This window comes from Phyllobates terribilis, unplaced genomic scaffold (assembly GCF_046119375.1).
Source record: "Phyllobates terribilis strain yellow unplaced genomic scaffold, ASM4611937v1 Scaffold_4__5_contigs__length_816908805, whole genome shotgun sequence".
Classification (NCBI taxonomy): domain Eukaryota; kingdom Metazoa; phylum Chordata; class Amphibia; order Anura; family Dendrobatidae; genus Phyllobates; species Phyllobates terribilis.
In genome coordinates, this window is record NW_027362764.1 from 256,008,852 (window position 1) to 256,032,938 (window position 24,087).

A 24,087-nucleotide genomic window follows, 5' to 3' on the forward strand; every position below is an offset into this window, starting at 1 on the left:
CTCCACTCATTACCTGTAGTACTGGCACCGGTTTGAACTTGTTATCAGTATAAAAGACACCTGTCTGCAACTGCAACCTCAAAGAGTCACACTCCAAACTCCACTATGGTGAAGAGCTGTCGAAGGACACCAGAAACAAAATTGTAGGCCTGCACCATGCTGGGAAGACTGAATCTGCAATAGGCAAGCAGCTTGGTGTGAAGAAATCAACTGTGGGAACAATAATTAGAAAATGGAAGACATACAAGACCAGTGATAATCTTCCTCGATTTGGGGCTCCACACAAGATCTCACCCTGTGGGGTCAAAATGATCTCAAGAACGGTGAGCAAAAATCCAAGAACCACATGGGGGGACCTAGTGAATGACCTGCAGAGAGCTGGGACCAACATTACACAGGCTACCATCAGTAACACACTATGCCACCAGAGACTCAGATCCTACAGTGCCAGACATGTCCCCCTGCTTGAGCCATTACATGTCTGGGCCCGTCTGAAGTTTGCTAGAGAGCATTTGGATGATCCAGAAGAGTACTGGGAGAATGTTATATGGTCAGATGAAACCAAAGTAGAACTGTTTGGTAGAAACATAACTCGTCGTGTTTGGAGGAGAAAGAATGCTGAGTTGCGTCCAAAGAACACCATACCTACTGTGAAGCATGGGAGTGGCAACATCATGCTTTGGGGCTGTTTCTCTGCCAAGGGACCAGAATGACTGATCCATGTACATGAAAGAATGAATGGGGCCTTGTATCGTGAGATTTTGAGTGCAAACCTCCTTCCATCAGCAAGGGCATTGAAGATGAAACGTGGCTGGGTCTTTCAGCATGACAATGATCCAAAGCACAGCACCAGGGCAATGAAGGAGTGACTTCGTAAGAAGCATTTCAAGGTCCTGGAGTGGCCTAGCCAGTCTCCAGATCTAAACCCTATAGAAAACCTTTGGAGGGAGTTGAAAGTCTGTGTTGCCCAGCGACAGTACCAAAACATCACTGCTCTAGAGGAGATCTGCATGGAGGAATGGGCCAACATACCAGCAACAGTGTGTGCCAACCTTGTGAAGACTTACAAAAAAAGTTTGACCTCTGTCATTGCCAACAAAGGATATATAACAAAGTATTGAGATGAACTTTTGTAATTGACCAAATACTTATTTTCCACCAAAATTTTATAAAAATTTCTTTCTAAATCCGACAATGTGATTTTCAGGATTTGTTTTCTCATTTTGTCTCTCAAATTTGAGGTCTACCTATGATGTCAATTACAGGTCTCTCTCATCTTTTTAAGTGGGAGAACTTGCACAATTGGTAGCTGACTAAATACTTTTTTTCCCCGCTCTATATACAGTGGTGTGAAAAAATCTTTGCCCCCTTCCTGATTTCTTATTCTTTTGCATGTTTGTCACACTTAAATGTTTCAGATCACAAAACAAATGAAAATATAAGACAAAGATTACACAAGTAAATAAATATGCAATCTTTAAATGACGGTCTTTATTATTAAGGGAAAAAGAAATCCAAACCTACAGGGCCCTATGTGAAAAAGTGATTGCTCCCTGGTTGGGCCCCCCTTAGCAGCAACAAATGCAATCAAGCATTTGCGATAACTGGTAATGAGTCTTTTACAATGCTCTGGAGAAATTTTGGCCCACTCTTTTTTGCAGAATTGCTGTAATTCAGCCACATTGCAGGGTTTCTGAGCATGAACCGCCTTTTCAAGGTCATGCCACAGTATCTCAATCGGATTAAGGTTAGGACTTTGATTAGGCCACTCCAAAGTCTTAATTTTTGTTTTTCTTAAGCCATTCAGAGGTAGAGTTGCTGGTGTGTTTTGGATCATTGTTTTGCTGCATAGCCGAAGTGCACTTCAGCTGGAGGTCACGATCAGATGGCTGGACATTTTCCTTTTGGTAGACGGCAGAATTCATGGTTCCATTTACTACAGCAAGTTTTTCATGCCGTGAAGGAGCAAAACAGCCCCAGACCCTCACACTACTACCACCATATTTTACTGATGATATGATGTTCCTTTTAGGAAATGCTATGTTATCTCTACGCCAGATATAATGAAACATACACATTCCAAAAAATTCAATTTTTGTCTCGTCAGTCCAGAAAGTATTCTCTCAAAAGTCTTGGCCATCATCAAGATGTTTTCTGGCAAAACTTAGAGGAGCCTTCATGTTCTTTTTCCCCAGCAGTGGTTTTCGTCTTGGAACTCTGCCATACATGTCATTTTTGCCCAGTCTCTTTCTTATAGTGGAATCAAGAACAGTGACCTTAACTGAGGCAAGTGAGGCCTTCAGTTCTTTGGATGTTGTTGTGGTTTTTTTTGTCACCTTTTGGATGGGTCGTCACTTCACTCTTGAGGTAAATTTGATTGTCCGGCCACTTCTGGGAAGGTTCATCACTGTTCCATATTTTCACCATTTGTGGATAATCACTGTGGTTCGCTGGAGTCCCAAAACTTCATAAATGGCTTTATAAGCTTTTCCAGATCTCAATTACTTTGTTTCTTATTTGTTCCTGAATTTCTTTGGATCGCAGCATGATGTCTAGCTTTTGAGGATCTATTGGGCTACTTCACTTTGTCAGACAGGTCCTATTTAAGTGATTTCTTGATTGAGAACAGGTGTGGCAGTAATCAGACATGTGTGTGGCTAGGGAAATTGAACTCAGCTTCCTAAAGATGTGATAAACCACAGTTAATTTATGTTTTAAGGGGGGAGGCAATCACTTTTTCAAACAAGGTCTGTATGTTTGGATTTCTTTTTCCCCTAATAATAAAGACCTTTATTTAAAAACTGAATTTTTTTCTTTACTTGTGTTATCTTTTCCTTATATTTAATTTTTTTTGTGATCTGCAACATTTAAGTGTTACAAACATGTAAAAGAATAAGAAATCAGGAAGGGGGAAACACTTTTCACACCACTTGCTTGCGCCTTTTGAAGTATTTTATTGTGGATTTTGACATGCATGTGTTTAGAATCATTATCCATTTGTAGAAGACATCCTCTTTTTCAACTTCAGATTTTTTACAGATGGTGTTATGCTTGAATCAAGAATTTGTTAACATTTCATTAAATCCTTTCTTCCCTCTATCCATGAAATGTTCCCAATGCCATTGGCTGCAACACAACCCCAAAGCATGATTGATCCACCCCCGTGCTTAATGGTTGGCGAGATGTTGTTTTCCTGAAATTCTGTGCCCTTTTTTCTCCATACATACCTTTGATCATTGTGGCTGAAGATTTCTATCTTAACCTCATTGGCCCACAGGACTTGTATTCAAAATGTATCAGGCTTTTTTAGATGTTCTTTTACAATACTTCTGATGCTGAATTGGTGAGGATGCAGGAGAGGTTTTCTTCTGATGACTCTTCCATGAAGGCCATATTTGTGCAGGTGTCTCAGAATAGTAGAGCAATGTACCACAACTTCAGAATCGGCTAAATCTTTCTGTAGGTCTTTTGCAGTTAAGCAGGGGTTCAGATTTACCTCTCTAGCAATCCCAGAAGCAGCTCTCACTGAAATTTTGCTTGATCTTCCAGACCTTATCTTGACTTCCACTGTTAACTGCAATTTCTTAATTACATTTCAAACTGAGGAGAGGGCAACTTGAAAACGCTTTGCTATCTTCTTATAGCCTTCTCCTGCTTTGTGGGCCTCCACCATTTTCATTTTCAGAGTGCTAGGCAGCTGATTAGGAGAACCCATGGCTGCTATTTTTTAGCACAAAGTAAGAGGAGGCTGAGTTTTTAGAAAGCTGGGAAACTTTTATCACCTGGCCTTTCCTAATGATGATAGTAAACAAGCCATAATCCTAACATGATAATTTAGGTCTGAAACCTTGGTCAAAGTTATCTGAGCACACAAATCTCCAAGGGTGCCCTAACTTTTGCATTGGCCCATTTTCCTTTTTGTAATTTTTAAAATGTAAAAAATGAATATATATACAGTATATATATATATATATATATATTTTGTCTAAAATACAAAGAAAATGTGTCATCTTTAACTTTAGCCTTTTTAGAGATCATTTCATCTTTAACTTGCCTAAGTTTTCACAATAACAGTAATTTTGACCATAGGTGCCCAAACTTTTACATGCCACTATATATATACATATGTGTGTATGTATGGATATATATATGTATATATATATATATATATACACACAGTGATCAGCATAAATGAGTACACCCTATTTGAAAAGTAAAATTTTTAATCAACACACTGGGAAACACAATTTTCGTTGTGTTAGATCTGACACTGGTTTATGACTAACTTTTGGATTCTGAATTCAAAAGTGAACCCAATTTTTCTCTATCACAACAACTTTTTAAGCTACAGGATACCCTCCTTTTGTTTTCCAAAACAATAAAAAATGTACATACAATAGAGAATAATGCAAAAAATAACCTGAATGTAATGTTAATTTAAAGCTATTTTGTTCATACAAAGGATACACTGTTACTGTAAGTCAAACTGTAGGGAAAGCAGTAAAGTTAGGCAGCCGTTAAGGTAAAAATTTATGTTTAAAGCTTTTCCTGGAGTGTTCAACCTGTGGACAATCTTGCCTGATGCTTCATCAATATCCATTGATAGGATGTCCATTATATGTATATCCCATCTACCCTGATACCTTCCCTCCATGACTTTCAATACTTGGTGGAATTGGTTTACCTTGCTCATCACTGAATGCACCAAGGTTTTCATAGAAGTTTGCAAGATGGCTATACAGAAAATTCACCTTGCAACTAAACATTTTGTAGTTCTCTAAGAGTTTCTGGACAATTTCAGTTTAATTGTTTGCTCGTGTATTTCCAAGAAAGTCCTTGACAAAGTCTTTGAATGATAACCAAGCATTCTTTTGGAGTTCTGACATTGTTCCGATGAAATGTTCATCTTTGATGAGCTGACAAATCTGTGGACTATCAAACACACCAGTCTTTATTTTTTCAAATAACAGGCTAGGAAATGCCAAAATGAGGTTCTTGAAATAGTCTCCTTCAGTTGGCAAAGCTTTAACGAATTGCTTAATGAGACCCAGTTTCATGTGCAGAGGTGGTAATATAGTGTTCTCTCTGTCAGCAAGTCAGCAAGTTGCATATGTAGAAATTTTGAATCACCAGATTTGAGGTCAGATCTTGGAGGCCATTTCCATTCCACCCAGTGCTTCTCATGAGCTTTGCTGTCCCACATGCACAGAAAACAAGGATACTTGCTGAATCCCCATTGCTGACCAATAAGTAAGTATAACATTTATAGGCCAACACAAATGATCGAATTGTGTTTGTGATATTGCAACAACTTAATGATTCTATTTATGTCTCTGTATTCTTCACAAATAGAAACTGAATAGCAAATTGGGACTTCACCAAGTAAATTGCCACTCTTTAAACTCCGCTTTGAAATATCAATGAACAGTCGCCATTCATTTGAGTTACAGATTGGAATTCCCAATTCCTCAATTAATCCATGTAGATTATGGCAATACACAAAGCCACTGTCACTTCTAAAGTATTGCAGAAATACACATTCTCTAGATCAAAAGTATGATACCTTTGCTCCTTTTTAAAGCAAGTTTTTCTCATGCAGTCTTCATGCTAAGAGTTCTGAAGCCTTTTTTGTAAGTCCCAAATCACATACAAAATCGTTCAAGTCATGCTGGTCAAATACCTTACAAACTGAGACATCTTCAATTTCAAAATCTTCATTATTGTTGTCTCTTTTTCACTATAATGAGAAGGTAAAAAGAGAGAAGGTCAAGGAAAACTGCCACAGGGATTTCAGCTGAATAAGGCACTTGACGTATAGCTGATGGACAAGGATACTCTATTTTATATTTATTTTTCTTGTTATATCCTGAAGTTTTCACTTTACAAAACTAACAGTCACTGGAATGATCTCTTGGCTGGTGCCACACCATAGGCATACTAAATAGCATCTTATCACGTGTTCCCTTTGTCCACATCCGTAAACTCTCAACACACTGCTTGCATACCTTGTGAGGGGCCCAAGAATAATCTTGATCACCAAGTTTTATTTTGACATATGCAAAATAGGCTTGCTTGACAAATATGCTGATATTCGTCCTTTGACTGGGAATGGTGAAACCGCCATAGATATAACAAAAGGAATCAGGGCTGTTTAGGCCCTTACGACAAGAAATAACATAGACAGACATGATCTGAAAGAAAGGATATAAGTATGTAAATAAAAATTTAATTCTGCTAACCCTTTGCAGACAGACTTTTGAAATATGTTTCACTATATAGAACGATACACAACCTCTTGCCACACTGTCTCACGTGTATCTGAATAACCTAGACAAATAACAACCTGTTGCCAGTCGCCAAGGTCACCCTCCACCCCTCCCCACTTGAGGGCACTTTGTTCTTTTCCAATACAAGAGCAATAGTTGTACACTCGATCCAGCCTAGAGTACAGTAATTGCATTAAGATAAGCTGTAGAGAAAAAACCTAACATGATAAAAGAAAACTAACATCAGTTCTGAAATCAACATGCCTATTTTATTCTAAATCAGCAGAAAAATCAAACTCAACAAAAATTATGTGTACAATTGTTCCCAAGAACAACTTCCAAAATTTTTGCAAGACTGAATTTCATAGAGCATTTTTTAACCAATAACATGAAACTAAAGTTAATAATATAACTTTCATTTCAAAATCTTTCGTTTTAGGGTGCAGTCAGACTGCCGTATTACTCACACGAGGATCACATCACAATCCTCGGACTAGCTGTCTGCTTTACTGACTTGAGCGTAACAGCATGTATTTCTCTGCAGCTTTCACGCTCAGGTTAGGAGAGCCGTCGGCCAGTCTGAGGATTGTGATGTGATCCTAGGTCAAGTAATAATGACTGCATCCTTACTCAAATTAATTCATGCAAAAACTAATACACCCCACATAAAAAACTACTATACCTAATATTTTGTATGACCTCCATGATTTTTAAAGACAGGACCAAGTCTTCTAGGCATGGAATGAACCAGTTGGCGACATATTGCAACATCTATCTTTTTGCATTCATCGAGAATGACCATTATTAGAGCCTGGATACTGGATGGAGAGTGATGTTCAACTTGTCTATTCAGAATTCTCCATAGGTGTTTTAGTTGGATTCTGATCAGGAGACATACTTGGCCACTGAATCACAATCACCCTGTTCTTCATAAATCCAATAGATGTGTGTTTTGAATCATTGTCATGTTGAAAACCTGCACGTCTATCAAGGGTACAGAGTGATACTCAAGCATCAGAAACCTTAGAAACTGCAAATTGTAAGCAATTCAGGTAACAACCCTCATAAATAAAGCACAGTTATTTAGTATCAAAGACATCTTAACATCAACTGTCCAGAGGAGAATGTGAGATGCAGATCATTATCAAATTGCTGCAATGAAGCCACTATTAAGGACAACAAACAGGAAGAATAGACTTTTTTGGTTAAAATCACATCACGACTGGACATTAGATCTATAGAAACCCATACTGTTGTCTGAGGAGTCAAACTTTAAATTTTTTTATATCAACCACCATGTCTTTGTGGAATAGATGAGCAGATGGTTCCTACCCGTGTGGTGCCCACTATGAAGCATTGAAGGGGAAGTGTGATGGTGCAGGTGTACTTGCTGATGGTACTGTTAGTAATTTATCCCAAATTCAAGGCATGCTTACCCAGCATGACTGCCACAGCATTCTGCAACAACATTCTATCCTATCTGGTTTGCACTCAGTGGGGCCAAAATTTGTGTTGCAATAGGAAAATGATCCAAAACACACTTCTATACAGTGTAAGATCTGTGTGATTAAGAACGAGATGGTTGGCACCCCAGCCCTGGTTGCCACAAATGTGATTAAACTTCATCTGAGAGCATGAGGGAGGTTCACTGGTTAGGGACAATTAGCATGCAGCACCTCCTGTCCCCGGCCTGTAGGGGAGCTGGCTGCCCTATAAAAGCTGGAACTGGGGCAGGGTTAGAGAGACCAGAACCCACTTCTGAAGAGACCAGAAGGGTTTCTTAGTAGAGATGAGCGGTGTTCGACTCGAACGGTTCGCCAATCTCAAATTCGAGCTTTTTTGAGCGGTGTTCGAGCCATTCGGCGAACACGAACAATTTGAAAAAAATTCCGCTGTTCGAGGTTATGTTCGATAACTGTTTGTGCACCAAAATCATAACTGGATTTTTTCTCAATAATGCTGAAAATTAATGTTAATACGCAGTTTGAGTGTACAGCGGGGCGGGGGGAGGGGCAGGGGATGGATCTCTGCAGAAATAATGAAGATCTCCATTTTTTTTTCTCTTTCCCGCATTCACAGTGGGGAGGTGCAATCTGTCAGCCTATCAGCAGCGCACACACGGAGCGAACTGCTTTTTTCACACAAGCAAGGGCATGTGTCATTGGAAGTGTATGTCACATGTCCTTGCCCTATAAGACCCAGCCATTTTCCCCATCGCCACAATTTTCTCACTGCTGCAGCTGCGTGTTAGACGGCACCGCTGTTGATGTGTGCGCTATACTTATTTAATTTGAAGCCAATTTTCGCAAAAATCTACAGATAGCTTGGAAGTAGGGAATAGTTGTGATTGCAGTCCTTTTAAGGACTAGGTTACATCATTTCCTATGACTTTTATCAGGCAGGTCTGTGCTCTTAAATAGATAGGTTGGGAGTAAAGACTAATTGTAATTGCAGTCCTTTTCAGGGCTAGGTTACATCAGTTCCTATCACTTTTATCAGGCAGGTCTGAGCTCTTAAATAGATAGGTTGGGAGTAAAGACTAATTGTAATTGCAGTCCTTTTGAGGGCTAGGTTATATCAGTTCCTATCACTTTTTGCCAGGCAGGTCTGTGCCAGTGATGTGCAAGTTTTTTTCACAGCATTTGGCTAAATCTAGCAAAGCAAATCCTTTTTGTCCTCTTGCAGTGTGTGTTAGTCAGTGGAGAAGCCTATCTGTGTTGCAAGCTACACCACCTGTGTATAGAATACAAACTTTTTTACTGCACCTAGTGAAGTAAAACCTTTCGGGCATAGCATCATTCTATTAGTCCATCTATACTAACCTCCACCAGGTTACAAATTCAATATAATTTTTTTCTGCATCTAGCTCTGAAAAAATATTTCGGCTTGTAGCAGTGTGTGGGACTTGTTCTATTAGTCCATCTATACTAACCTCCACCAGGTTGCAAATTCAATATAATTTTTATCTGCATCCAGCTCTGAAAAAATATTTCGGCTTGTAGCAGTGTGTGGGACTTGTTCTATTAGTCCATCTATACTAACCTCCATCAGGTTGCAAATTCAATATAATTTTTTTCTGCATCTAGCTCTGAAAAAATATTTCGGCTTGTAGCAGTGTGTGGGACTTGTTCTATTAGTCCATCTATACTAACCTCCAGCAGGTTGCAAATTCAAAATAATTTTTATCTGCATCTAACCCAGCCAATACTTTTGGGCTAATACCACAGTTTGGCCACTCAGCTCTGCTCGGATCCCATCCATTGTTTTTTGTGCAAACAACTCCAGAGTTGTGAATTAGTTAACCACCAAATGAGTGGAAAAAGGCCTGCTGCTGGTGGAAAGGGGAATAGGCGTGTTGGGAAGGGAAAAAAAGGTTGTGTCCGTGGGGTGGGTGTTAAAGCAACAGTAACATCTGCAGAAGAAGGACCATCTTCCAGCCAAACTAAGATGTCTACTTCTTTTAGCGGACAATGTAATAAGATCCCTTTCTTACGGTCACGCCAATCGCTAAAAATTCCAGATGAGGCACAAAAACAGCAGGTGCTTCAACGGATATCAAGTGCTCCTTTAAGTGGGCTCTCCTCCACATCAACTTCAACATCACAAATACTCCAGTCCTCAGAGGTGTCACCCCAATCGCACTTGCTTCCTCACAGCTCCCAAGTCTCCAGCTGCCCGTCTGAGTATGGGGTAGAACAGATGGTTGAGTCTGCAGAGCTGTTTTCTCATACTATAGCCTGGGAATCAGAGGTCGGCTCCAGAGCTTCTGTGAATCCAGACGAGGAAATGATCTGCACTGATGCCCAGAATCTTTATGAGTCGGATCCAGGACCAGGCGCAGAAGGTTCTGACCATAATGTAGACCCTCGTTCCCAAACTGTAACTCCTGTTGGTGTAGACAATGAGGAAGACGATGATGAGACTCAAATATCTGATTGGAGCGACAACTTTATTTTTTTGTCAGGGCAGGAAGAGGTTGGCTCTGAGGACGACGGGTGTGATAACACACAGGGTGATGATGACGAGGTTGGAGATCCCACTTACTGTCAACCCACAGTCAGCCAAGAGATGAGGTCAGCAGAGGAGGTGGAGGAGGATGCTAGTGATGATGAGGTCAGGTTGTGCCTTCCTGGACAGAGACGTCGTACTGGAAGAACGTCAACAACTGCATCCTCAAACACAACTCTGCCTCTAACCACAAGTCGTGGTGGCTCTTCAGGTCGCATGGGTGCTAAGCCTTGCATAGCCTGGGCATTTTTTCAGATCGATAAAGATGACCCAACTCGTGTTATCTGTAACATTTGTCAGCAAAAGCTAAGTAGAGGCCAAAAAATACATAGTTTGAGTACTTCATGCATGAACCGGCACATGGATATGAAGCATAAGTTGCAGTGGGAAGCTCACTGTGCTACAATGCGGCCTAGCCGGCCGGGCCAACCACATTCTGCCTCATCTTGTGCATCCGCGGCCTCTTCATCCTCTGTGACTGGGGGGACAGCAGTCACACCTGTTTTGGGGCGCAGACCTGCCACCTCTTTACTCGCAACAGCCAGCGTGATTGGCAGGTCATCATTTTCTTTGGAGGTGGAAACACAAGCTGGTGTTCAGCGCTGTCCGACATCGATAGCACCACCTTTGGATCAAGGCAACCTAACATGTCCGCCTGAATCTTCCTCACAGACCGGCAGTTTGCCGGGGACACCCTTCTCAACCCTGTCTAAGCACAACAGCCAGCCCTCGGTCCCTCAGATGTGGACAAGTAAAAGACCATTTCCTCCTAGCCATGAGAAAGCTAAGAGGTTGAATTTCACCATCTGCAAGCTCTTGGCTACAGAAATGCTGCCTTTCCGCCTTTCACACAGCTGAGGAGTTGTGGTCAGCTCTGAAGAACCAATTTCATGAATGGTTGTCTCCACTGGACCTGAAACCAGGGAAGGCCGTGTGCGACTATGCTGCAAACCTGGGTGCGGCCCTTCGCCGGGGCAATGTCAAACACGTGCCTTGTATGTCTCACGTGTTGAACCTGGTTGTCCAGCAATTTTTAGACCACTATCCCGGACTAGATGGCCTTCTGCAGAGGGCACGGTCGCTGTGTGCTCACTTCTGCCGTTCGCATCCCGCAGCTCAGCGAGTTACATCTCTACAGAAGTCGTTGGGCCTGCCACTTCACCGGCTAAAATGCGATGTGCCTACTCGGTGGAATTCAACTCTGCACAATTTGCAGCGACTGTGGCAGCACCGACAAGCCCTGGTGCAATACGTTGTGGCATATAGCCTGGGCCGACGAGATCCAGAGGTGGGGCAAATCACGCTGGAGGAGTGGTCTCAGATCAGGGACCTATGCACCCTTCTGCACAGTTTTGAAATGGCGACGAAGATGTTTAGTGCTGACGATGCCATTATCAGCATGACTATTCCGGTGATTTACATGCTGGAGCACATGTTAAATAGAATTCGGAGTCAGGTGGTGGCACAAGAGGAGGTGGAGGAAGTAGAGGAGGAGGAGTTGTATGCGGAAGGGCTAACATCTGCAAGGTCCAGACGGTCGGCAGCACCAAGGCCCCAGGCATGTGAGGGTGGGGGAGATGGTTTTACCAGGGCGCATGGTAGCAGCCAAACTAGTGAGGAAGGTGCAGGAGCCCAGGAAGAAGTGGAGGACGAACTGATGGAAGACTCATCAGAAGAGGGAGACCTTGATCACATTTCTGTTGTGCGAGGTTGGGGGGAGAGGGCAGAGGAAGGAAGCATGATTGTTACCTCGCCACCAACACAATACCTGCAACATGACCCTCGAATTGTGAGAATTAGAAATAATCCTGACTACTGGGTTGTCACACTGTTAGATCCCCGGTACAAGAGTAAATTTGCAGAAATTATTCCTGCCATAGAAAGAGATTCACGCATGCAGGAGTATCAGCAGAGACTGTTGCAGAATCTTACATGTGCTTTTCCCCAAAACACTAGTGGTGCACGTAGTGAATCTCACAGTTCCAACTTGCCAACCATGGGACCGTCGAGTGTTCAGCACTCAAAACGTAACAGAAACACAGTATCTGCTGGTAACATCAATTTTGCAGAATCATTTCACCACTTTTTTAGCCCATCCTTTGCAAGGCCACAGGAGACAAGAAGTCTGACACATAGTCAACGCCTAGAGATGATGGTACAGGAGTATCTCCAAGTAAACATTGAAGCCATGACTGTGTCACTGGACCCTTGCTCTTTTTGGGCTTCCAATCTGGATAAATGGCCGGAGCTCGCCACTTACGCCTTGGAGATCTTGTCATGCTCCGCAGCCAGCGTTCTGTCTGAACGTGTGTTCAGCGCTGCTGGTGGTGTTCTGACAGATGAGCGCACGCGGCTCTCCACTGATAATGTAGACAGACTCACGCTCATAAAGATGAACAAATCATGGATCAGAAACGACTTTTCTACCCCTGTGTCATCCTGGGGAGAGTAAAAGCTTGATGATTTCTTAAAATCACCTCACCAACCGTTTTAAGCTTTCAAATTACTAATCATCTGTATCTAGGCTGGAAAATAATTTGGGCCTTGTAGCAGTGTGCGGTACTAATGCTATTAGGCAATCTATACTAAACTCCACCAGATTTAAAATTACTAATCATGTTTATCTGTATCTTGGCTGGAAAATAATTTGGGCTTTGTAGCAGTTTGCAGTACTGATTCTATTAGGCCATCTATACTAAGCTCCACCAGCTTTCAAATTAATAATAATTTTTAGCTGCATCTAGCCCGGAAAATAATTTTGGGGCTTCTAGATGCACAAGACACATGAGTGCCTTCTTGCTGCACTACCTGCAACATGACCCTCAGATTGTAAGAATTTGAAATAATCCTGACTACTGGGTTGCCACACTCTTAGATCCCCCACACTCTTTGATCAACCTTTTCATTTTAATAAAGAACAAAAAAATGGTCATTTTGGAAATGATAAGCATTAGCAGGTTTTTACAAACTGAAATCAAACAGTTTTCAACTCAAAACTTTATTCTAGGTGATGTTACATTTGCACATAGGACCCCTTGTTCGAAAGGAGCTTCTGAACTCTCTCGTCCATTGAATTTGTTAGGTTTTGGATGGTTTCTGCTTCAATTGTTTTGCATGAGGACAGAATACCCTCCCAGAGCTGTTGCTTAGATGTGAACAGCCTCCCGCCATCATAGACACTCCTTTTGATGATGCTCCAGAGGTTCTCAATGGGGTTGAGGTCAGGGGAGCATGGGGGTCACACCATAAGTTTGTCCCCTTTTATGCCCATATCAGCCAGAGATGCAGATGTGTTATGTGCAGCATGAGACGGTGCATTATCATGCATGAAAATGATCTTGCTGCGGAATACACGGTTCTTCTTCTTGAACCATGGCAGGAAGTGCTGTTTGAGAAACTCCACATACATTATGGAGTTCATCTTTACCCCTTCAGGGATCCTAAAGGGGCCGACAATCTCTCTCCCCATGATTCCAGCCCAAAACATTACTCCACCTCCTCCTTGTTGGCGCCGTAGCCGTGTTTGCGTGGGGTATCCATCAACCAGCCATCCTCCACTCCATCCATCTGGACCATCGAGCGTTGCACGGCACTAATCGGTGAACAAAACAGTTTTGAAGTCAGTCTTCATGTAATGTTTGGCCCACTGGAGCCGTTTCTGCTTTTGTGCAGTGGATAGAGGAGGTCGACAGGATGGCTTACGCACAGCTGCAAACCTCTGAAGGACTCTACATCTTGTTGTTCGGGGGACGTTGGAGGCACCAGCAGCTTCAAAAACTTGTCTGCTGCTATGACAAGGCTTTTTTGCCGCTTCTCTTTTAACCTGACATAATTGCCTGTAGGAAAGAGTCCTCAATTTTACCTTATCAGCACGCACACGTGTGTCCTGTGAATCAGATACATACTTCTTGATTGTGCGATGATCAGGATGAAGTGTCTTGGCAATGTTGATTGTAGTCATGCCTTGACCTAAACACTCCACAATTTGTTGCTTCTCAGCAGCCGACACATCCTTTTTCTTTCCCATTTTGGCAGAAAATGTAGGCTGCTTAATAATGTGGGACAGCCTTCTTAAGTAGTCTTGCCTTTCATTGGACACACCTGCCAAACTAATTAGCACAGGTGTCTGCAATTGCTTACAGTGATATAAAGAGCCCTGACACACATCACCATCAATGAGTTTAACTGACAAACAAACAAATTCTTACCTTATCACTCCTAAACACTTTTTGTACAATAATTTGGAACACAGTGTACATGTGCTTTTCCACAAAACACCAGTGGTTCACGTAGTGAATCTTAGAGTTCTAACTTGCCAACCGTGGTCTGTATGGAGGTGTTCAATAAAGGGCCCAAAATTAAGATAACATAGACGGGAGAGGTCTCTATGAATACGAATTCCTAAGTATTTGATACCCTGTGAGGGCCAGGCAAAGGGAAAGTTGGACTGGATGGAATCCTGTATGGATTTGGGGAGGGAGACATCGAGGGCCTCAGACTTCGCTGCATTGATTTTAAAATTTGACCATGTAACAAAGTGATCTATTTCAGCCATAACATCAGGGATGGATATATGTGATTGAGTGATATATACTAGGACATCATCAGCAAATGCAGAGCACTTGTACTCGGTGCCTCCCACCTCAATCCACCTAATATTGGGGTTATGGCGAATTGATGAGTGCAGGTGCTCCGTCACTAGGATGTATAAGAGAGGGGACAGAGGACATCCCTGCCTTGTCCCATTGGTGATTATGAAAGGTGATGAAAATGTTCCATTTATCTTCAGCCTAGGTGACGTATTGCGATACAGGGCCGTGATTTTGCCTATAAAAGGGTCCCCTAGACCCGTACCCCAAGCTTTTTAAGAGAATAATATATGGCGTGCCAGGAGACTCTATGGAATGCTTTCTCAGCATCCAACGAGAATATCTAATTACAAATTTTTAACTGCATCTAGCCCAGGAAATACTTTGTGTCTAGTAGCAGTGTCTGCTAGTCAGCGGATTATCCCAGCTGTTAAGCAAGCTACACCACCTGTAGTTTGGACACTTAATTTTTTTCAAAGGAAATGCTTCCGGCCTCCGGGACACTCAGTGAAGAGCATCGGGAGGCACCCCAAGGCACAGGGGCTGGGACTGGCGGTAGGACGCCTTGCGGTGGACCGCCAAGCTCGATCCTTATAAAAGCTTTTAAACTGCAGGAGCTTTAGTGGACACTACTGGAGCTGGAATTCCCGCAGCTGCTGGCATCAGACTTGCCCTCCAATAGATCCTTGTAAATGGATTTAAAGTGTACTCATTCAAATTAGAGAGACAATTTAAATTAAAAATCTTAGACCTGCCTCCACCGCAGGGGGGCTCACTCGACCCACCAGCGGACAGGCACTAGTATTGGGAGAGGGGGGCTGGCCGTCAGGGTCCACCGCAGCTCTGGCACAAACCCGGCGACACGGAGGTCGCACGTGCAGGAATGGACTGGCCGTGTCGGCTTCGCACTTTTTTGGTTTTAGAAGGGCATGACATGCCTATATCTGTGTCTCCCCCTCCTTTTACTCCTCCACCTCTTTTCTTTTCGCATGACTATATGTACTTGTCACTTTTCCATGTGTTAGTTGTGTCTTCTGAGCAGTTTGTCAGCTTTTGGACACCTTTGAAGGTGTTTTCTATGTGTTTCTATGTGTTTTTGTTTGCCTGCCATTGGTTTTAACGGTGTTCGAAGGTGTTTGACGAACAGTTCGGTGAACATACGGGTGTTCGACGAACCGAACTGAACCGAACTCGAACACTACGGGGGTGGCTCAACACTATTTCTTAGAGGAAGGGACAGGTCAGCAGCAGCTGAGGAGACCGGGAGGCAGAGGAGAGACTGCAAGCCAGGGACAGAGGCGACGAGAGCCGGTCCAGGCAGAGAATCAATCTAACCGGACATTGGGGTCCGAGGCTGTTCGGGTTATCATTCCCAGCAGCAAAGAACCAATCCGCAAGGGATTTCAGGTCTCTTGGCCTAAGTGGCCTGGAGGCTCCGCCACACAGAGGAACCAGTACAGCGAGGAGGAAGCAAAATGTACCCAAGGAGCGAGTCGCAAGCCATACAGGCGAGAAGTACACGGCAAGCTCAGGGACGTGGGCTATTACACCACGAAGGGGGGGATAGTCAGAAAGAGCATAGAGAGAACGGTAGGCCTACACACTCACCCTGACCAGTGGGGCTCCCCCGAATGCTCTCAGACACCCAGGCCCATTCCTAACCGGTACTACTGTTGGGTCATTAATAACATCTACAATAAAGACTAAAGACCCAGAAATGTTTTGAAACAGGCTCTGAACTTTTACCATTGCGGCCGGCACTATCACCCCCAGCATCCAGCTACACTGCCCTGAGGCCACACTCCTCCCGTGGGGAGTTATCCTACCCTTGAGATGCACACCAACACCAGCCTCAGCGGTCTGCCTAGCAGCGGCGGATATCCCTGACCGCAATCCACGGGTGGCGTAGTCGGACATTCACAAATCTATAAATAGGATGCCACAACATTGGTCTGACCACCCTGAGCCACGGGACCGGGTTGCCACTACTACCCCCATCAGCACCGCACACCAGAAGACCCGGTTTCGAGTACCCCACGGCCCAGGGGGTGAGTCAATTGCATCAGATAACATCGCTTTTACAATCACCCGACTTGAACCTAATTGATATAGTTTTGGATGAGTTGGACTGTAAAGTAAAGGCAAAGCAGACAACAAGTGCCAAGAGTGTGTGAAGCTGTCATCAGAGTAAAAGGGGTGTATTTTGTGGAATCGAAGGTTCAACCACATATTATAGTTGTGGAGTGTACAAAATAGTCTTGTAAGACAGGTATGCAAAAATTGTTTTTAAAATTTTTTTTTTTTTTGCCCACCGATAAAAGCCCATTACGAAGAATGCTACATTGTTTGGTAGATACCTGCCAAAATTTGCTAGTCCTAGTACTCTGCAACGTTTGCATGTAACATTATACTGCAATCCATTTTTCAATGGAATATATCATGCTTATTGTTGCTTAATTCTTGGCGTATGTTAAAATCCAACTCCATTCAAGTTCCATTTATAGCAGTATAGCATTTCCTGTTACAGCATGATAGGCACTAGCCTATTTCTTTTCCTTACAGATTCATAGGAGACGTCTCATAGTCTACAACAAAACATTGGAAGACATGGCAATGCTGGCTACAGAAATGCTAAGTGCTGTTCTTAAAGATAACATTTAGTTTAGTGCTGCTTTTAAGAGGAGTGCCTTAAGTCTTTCAATCTATATTTGAAAGTACTGAAAGATTGTGCTTTACATTTGATGGATATTATGTAATGACAGAGATAGGGTTTGGAGTTACTGAACATCGTTATTTAAAAGGCAAACACTTTTTAAAAATTCCATCTCAAAGACTGATAAAAATAATGAAATACTCCTGCCCCATGCAGACCAGAATTAATATTCAATGTTATGTGTTCCATGATGCATATAGGCTATTTAGAATAAGGGGCTGTTTTTTTTTTTTTTACCAGTTTGCACCAAAACACCCATACAGTTGCATGATATAGATGGCCAATACAGTTCATGCTACGTAACTTTTACAGTGCCTGTTACAGCTGCCACCCGTATGCTTGACAGATGTCATCAAATTGGTAATTAATATTGATGAGCGAGCATGCTCACCACTGCTCGGTACTCGCCCGAGCATCTCAGTACTCGAGATGCTCGGAGCTCGCCGAGTAGTTTTGAGATGCTCGGGCGGGAGCTCGGGTCCCCGTCCTGCATGTTTGGCGCTCTTTAGAGCACCAATCATGCAAGGATTGTCTGCCACTCACTGTAATGTCACACCCATGGTGGTTGTGGCATTACAGTGATTGTCCAAATCGATGGGAAGAGTGCTCACAGTGAAACATAAAAAGCCGGCAATTCATTAGCGGCATACACCGGTACCCGACAATGTAGAATAGAAAGAATAGAGCATCACACATAGATTAGATAGATAGAAACATGTCAGTCACATATATAATAAGTACAGTGACAGTGTTGGTTACTGTACTTGTTATTTAGTGTTAAAATAAAGGATTTATTAAAAAAAATAATAATAGTGTTTTCATGCACCCGTCTCTTTAAAAAAGCTGGCCGGCAATTCATCAGCGGCATACATCGTTCCTCGACAATTTAGAACAGAAAGAATAGAGCATCACACATAGATTAGATAGATAGAAACATGTCAGTCACATATATAATAAGTAGAGTGACAGTGTTAGTTACTGTACTTGTCATTTAGTATTAAAATAAAGGATTTATTAAAAAAAATGGCTTAGGGTTCCCCGTAATTTTAGTCTCTAGTAGAGATGAGCGTTGTTCTACTCGAACTGTTCGCCAATCTCAAATTCGAGCTGTTTTGGGCGGTGTTCGAGCCGTTCGGCGAACACGAACAATTTGATAAAAATTCGGCTGTTCGAGGTTATGTTCGATAACTGTTCGTGCACCAAAATCATAACTGGATTTTTTCTCAGTAATGATGAAAATTAATGTTAATACGCAGTTTGAGTGTACAGCGGGGTGGGGGGAGGGGCAGGGGATGGATCTCTGCAGGAACAATGAAGATCTCCATTTTTTTTTCTCTTTCCCGCATTTGCAGTGGGGAGGTGCAATCTGTCAGCCTATCAGCAGCGCACACACGGAGCGAAGTGCTTTTTTTCACACAAGCAAGGGCATGTGTCATTGGCAGTGTATGTCACATGTCCTTGCCCTATAAGACCAATCCATTTTCCCCATCGCCACCATTTTCTCACTGCTGCAGCTGCCTGTTAGACGGCACCGCTGTTGCTGTGTGCGCTATACCTTGTTAATTTCAAGCCAATTTTCGCACAAATATACAGATAGCTTGGGAGTAGGGAATAGTTGTGATTGCAGTCCTTTTAAGGACTAGGTTACAGCATTTCCTACGACTTTTATCAGGGAGGTCTGTGCTCTTAAATAGATAGGTTGTGGGAGTAAAGACTAATTGTAATTGGAGTCCTTTTCAGGACTAGGTTACATCAGTTCCTATCAGTTTTTGCCAGGCAGGTCTGTGCCAGTGCTGTGCAAGTTTTTTTCACAGCATTTGGCTGAATCTAGCAAAGCTACTCCTTTTTGGCCTATTGCAGAGTGTGTTAGTCAGTGGAGTAGCCTATCTGTGCTGCAAGATATACCACCTGTGTATAGAATACCAATTTTTTTACTGCACCTAGTGAAGTAAAATCTTTTGGGCATAGCATCATTCTATTAGTCCATCTATACTGACCTCCATCAGGTTGCAAATTAAAACTAATTTTATCTGCATCTACAGTACCTCTGAAAAAATATTTGGGATTCTAGCTGTGTGTGGGACTTGTTGTATTAGTCCATCTATACTGACCTCCATCAGGTTGCAAACTGAATATATTTTTTTCTGCATCTACCTCTGAAAAAATATTTGGGCTTCTAGCTGTGTGTGGGTCTTGTTCTATTAATCCATCTATACTGACCTCCATCAGGTTGCAAACTGAATATAATTTTTTTCTGCATCTAGCTCTGAAAAAATATTTGGCCTTCTAGCAGTGTGTCGGACTTTCTCTATTAGTCCATCTATACTGACCTACATCAGGTTGCAAATTAAAAATAATTTTTATCTGCATCTACAGTACCTCTGAAAAAATATTTGGGCTTCTAGCTGTGTGTGGGACTTGTTGTATTAGTCCATCTATACTGATCTCCATCAGGTTGCAAATTAAAAATAATTTGTATCTGCATCTACAGTACCTCTGAAAAAATATTTGGGCTTCAAGCTGTGTGTGGGACTTGTTGTATTAGTCCATCTATACTGACCTCCATCAGGTTGCAAATTAAAAATAATTTTTATCTGCATCTACAGTACCTCTGAAAAAATATTTGGGCTTCTAGCTGTGTGTGGGACTTGTTGTATTAGTCCATCTATACTGACCTCCATCAGGTTGCAAACTGAATATATTTTTTTCTGCATCTACCTCTGAAAAAATATTTGGGCTTCTAGCTGTGTGTGGGACTTGTTGTATTAGTCCATCTATACTGACCTCCATCAGGTTGCAAACTGAATAAATTTTTTTCTGCATCTACCTCTGAAAAAATATTGGGCTTCTAGCTGTGTGTGGGTTTTGTTCTATTAATCCATCTATACTGACCTCCATCAGGTTGCAAACTGAATATAATTTTTTTCTGCATCTAGCTCTGAAAAAATATTTCGCCTTCTAGCAGTGTGTCGGACTTTCTCTATTAGTCCATCTATACTGACCTCCATCAGGTTGCAAATTAAAAATAATTTTTATCTGCATCTACAGTACCTCTGAAAAAATATTTGGGCTTCTAGCTGTGTGTGGGACTTGTTGTATTAGTCCATCTATACTGACCTCCATCAGGTTGCAAATTAAAAATAATTTGTATCTGCATCTACAGTACCTCTGAAAAAATATTTGGGCTTCTAGCTGTGTGTGGGACTTGTTGTATTAGTCCATCTATACTGACCTCCATCAGGTTGCAAACTGAATATATTTTTTTCTGCATCTACCTCTGAAAAAATATTTGGGCTTCTAGCTGTGTGTGGGACTTGTTGTATTAGTCCATCTATACTGACCTCCATCAGGTTGCAAATTAAAAATAATTTGTATCTGCATCTATAGTACCTCTGAAAAAATATTTGGGCTTCTAGCTGTGTGTGGGACTTGTTGTATTAGTCCATCTATACTGACCTCCATCAGGTTGCAAACTGAATATATTTTTTTCTGCATCTAACCCAGCCAATAGTTTTGGCCTAATACCACAGTTTGGCCACTCAGCTCTGCTCGGTTACCATCCATTGATTTTTTGTGCAAACAACTCCAGAGTTGTGAATTAGTTAACCACCAAAATGAGTGGAAAAGGCCTGCTGCTGGTGGAAAGGGGAATAGGCGTGTTGGGAAGGGGAAAAAAGGTTGTGTCCGTGGGGTAGGTGTTAAAGCAACAGTAACATCTGCAGAAGAAAGACCATCTTCCAGCCAAACTAAAATGTCTACTTCTTTTAGCGGACAATGTGATAAGATCCCTTTCTTACGGCCACGCCAATCGCTACAAATTCCAGATGAGGCACAAAAACAGCAGGTGCTTCAACGGATATCAAGTGCTCCTTTAAGTGGGCTCTCCTCCACATCAACTTCAACATCACAAATACTCCAGTCCTCAAAGGTGTCACCCAAATCGCACTTGCTTCCTCACAGCTCCCAAATCTCCAGCTGCCCGTCTGAGTATGAGGTAGAACAGATGGTTGAGTCTGCAGAGCTGTTTACTCATACTATAGCCTGGGAATCAGAGGTCGACTCCAGCGCTTCTGTGAATCCAGACGAGGAAATGATCTGCACTGATGCCCAGAATCTTTATGAGTCGGATCCAGGACCAGACGCAGAAGGTTCTGACAATAATGTAGACCCTCATTCCCAAACTGTAACTCCTGTTGGTGGAGACAATGAGGAAGACGATGATAAGACTCAAATACCTGATTGGAGCGACAACTTTAGTTTTTTGTCAGGGCAGGAACAGGTTGGCTCTGAGGACGACGGGTGTGATAACACACAGGGTGATGATGATGAGGTTGGAGATCCCACTTACTGTCAACCCACAGTCAGCCAAGAGATGAGGTCAGCAGAGGAGGTGGAGGAAGATGCTAGTGACGACGAGGTCAGGTTGCGCCTTCCTGGACAGAGACGTAGTACTGGAAGCACGTCAACAACTGCATCCTCAAACACAACTCTGCCTCTCACCACAAGTCGTGGTGGCTCTTCAGGTCGCATGGGTGCTAAGCCTTGCATAGCCTGGGCATTTTTTCAGATCGATAAAGATGACCCAACTCGTGTTATCTGTAACATTTGTCAGCAAAAGCTAAGTAGAGGCCAAAAAATACATAGTTTGAGTACTTCATGCATGAACCGGCACATGGACATGAAGCATAAGTTGCAGTGGGAAGCTCAGTGTGCTACAATGCGGCCTAGCCGGCCGGGCCAACCACCTCTGCCATATCTTGTGCATCCGCGGCCTCTTCATCCTCTGTGACTGGGGGGACAGCAGTCACACCTGTTTTGGGGCGCAGACCTGCCATCTCTTTACCCGCAACAGCCAGCGTGATTGGCAGGTCATCATTTTCTTTGGAGGTGGTAACAGCAGCTGGTGTTGAGCGCTGTCCGACATCGATAGCACCACCTTTGGATCAAGGCAACCTAACATGTCCGCCTGCATCTTCCTCACAGACCGGCAGTTTGCCGGGGACACCCTTATCAACCCCGTCTAAGCACAATAGCCAGCCCTCGGTCCCTCAGATGTGGACAAGTAAAAGACAATTTCCTCCTAGCCATGAGAAAGCTAAGAGGTTGAATTTCACCATCTGCAAGCTCTTGGCTACAGAAATGCTGCCTTTCCGCCTGGTGGACACAGAGGATTTTCGAGACCTTATGTCCGTCGCAGTGCCCCAGTACCAGATGCCCAGTCGGCACTACTTCTCAAAGAAAGGTGTGCCTGCGCTCCACCAGCATGTCGCACACAACATCACCGCTTCTTTGAGAAACTCTGTGTGTGACAGGGTGCATTTCACCACAGACACTTGGACGAGTAGGCATGGACAGGGGCGTTACATGTCGCTGACTGGGCACTGGGTAACTATGGTGACAGCAGGACAAGGGGCTGCTGTCCAAGTCTTGCCGTCCCCACGAGTTGTGCGTCAATCCTCTTTATGTCAAAGTTCCTCCACTGCTTCTGCCTCCTCAACCTCCTCTCGGTCTTCCACCTGCACCCAAAACCTGTCTGGTCATGCCACAAGCTTTCTAACTGCGCAGAAGGGATCCTGCACACCTCCTTACTATGCTGGCAGTAGGGCTCAACGTAATCAGGCGGTTTTTACATTGAAATGTCTGGGAAATGTGAGTCACACAGCTGAGGAGTTGTGGTCAGCTCTGGAGAACCAATTTCATGAATGGTTGTCTCCACTGGACCTGAAACCAGGGAAGGCCGTGTGCGACAATGCTGCAAACCTGGGTGCGGCCCTTCGCCGGGGCAATGTCACACACGTGCCTTGTATGGCTCACGTGTTGAACCTGGTTGTCCAGCAATTTTTAGCCCACTATCACAGACTAGATGGCCTTCTGCAGAGGGCACGGTCGCTGTGTGCTCACTTCCGCCGTTCGCATCCCGCAGCTCAGCGACTTACATCTCTACAGAAGTCGTTGGGCCTGCCACTTCACCGGCTAAAATGCGATGTGCCTACCCGGTGGAATTCAACTCTGCACATGTTGCAGCGACTGTGGCAGCACCGACAAGCCCTTGTGCAATACGTTCTGACGTATAGCCTGGGCCAACGAGATTCAGAGGTGGGGCAAATCACGCTGGAGGAGTGGTCTCAGATCAGGGACCTATGCACCCTTCTGCACAGTTTTGAAATGGCGACGAAGATGTTTAGTGCTGACGATGCCATTATCAGCATGACTATTCCGGTGATTTACATGCTGGAGCACATGTTAAACAGAATTCGGAGTCAGGTGGTGGCACAAGAGGAGGTGGAGGAAGTAGAGGAGGAGGAGTTGTATGCGGAAGGGCTAACATCTGCAAGGTCCAGATGGTCGGCAACACCAAGGCGGCAGGCATGTGAGGGTGGGGGAGATGGTTTTACCAGGGCGCATGGTAGCAGCCAAACTAGTGAGGAAGGTGCAGGAGCCCAGGAAGAAGTGGAGGACGAACTGATGGAAGACTCATCAGATGAGGGAGACCTTTATCACATTTCTGTTG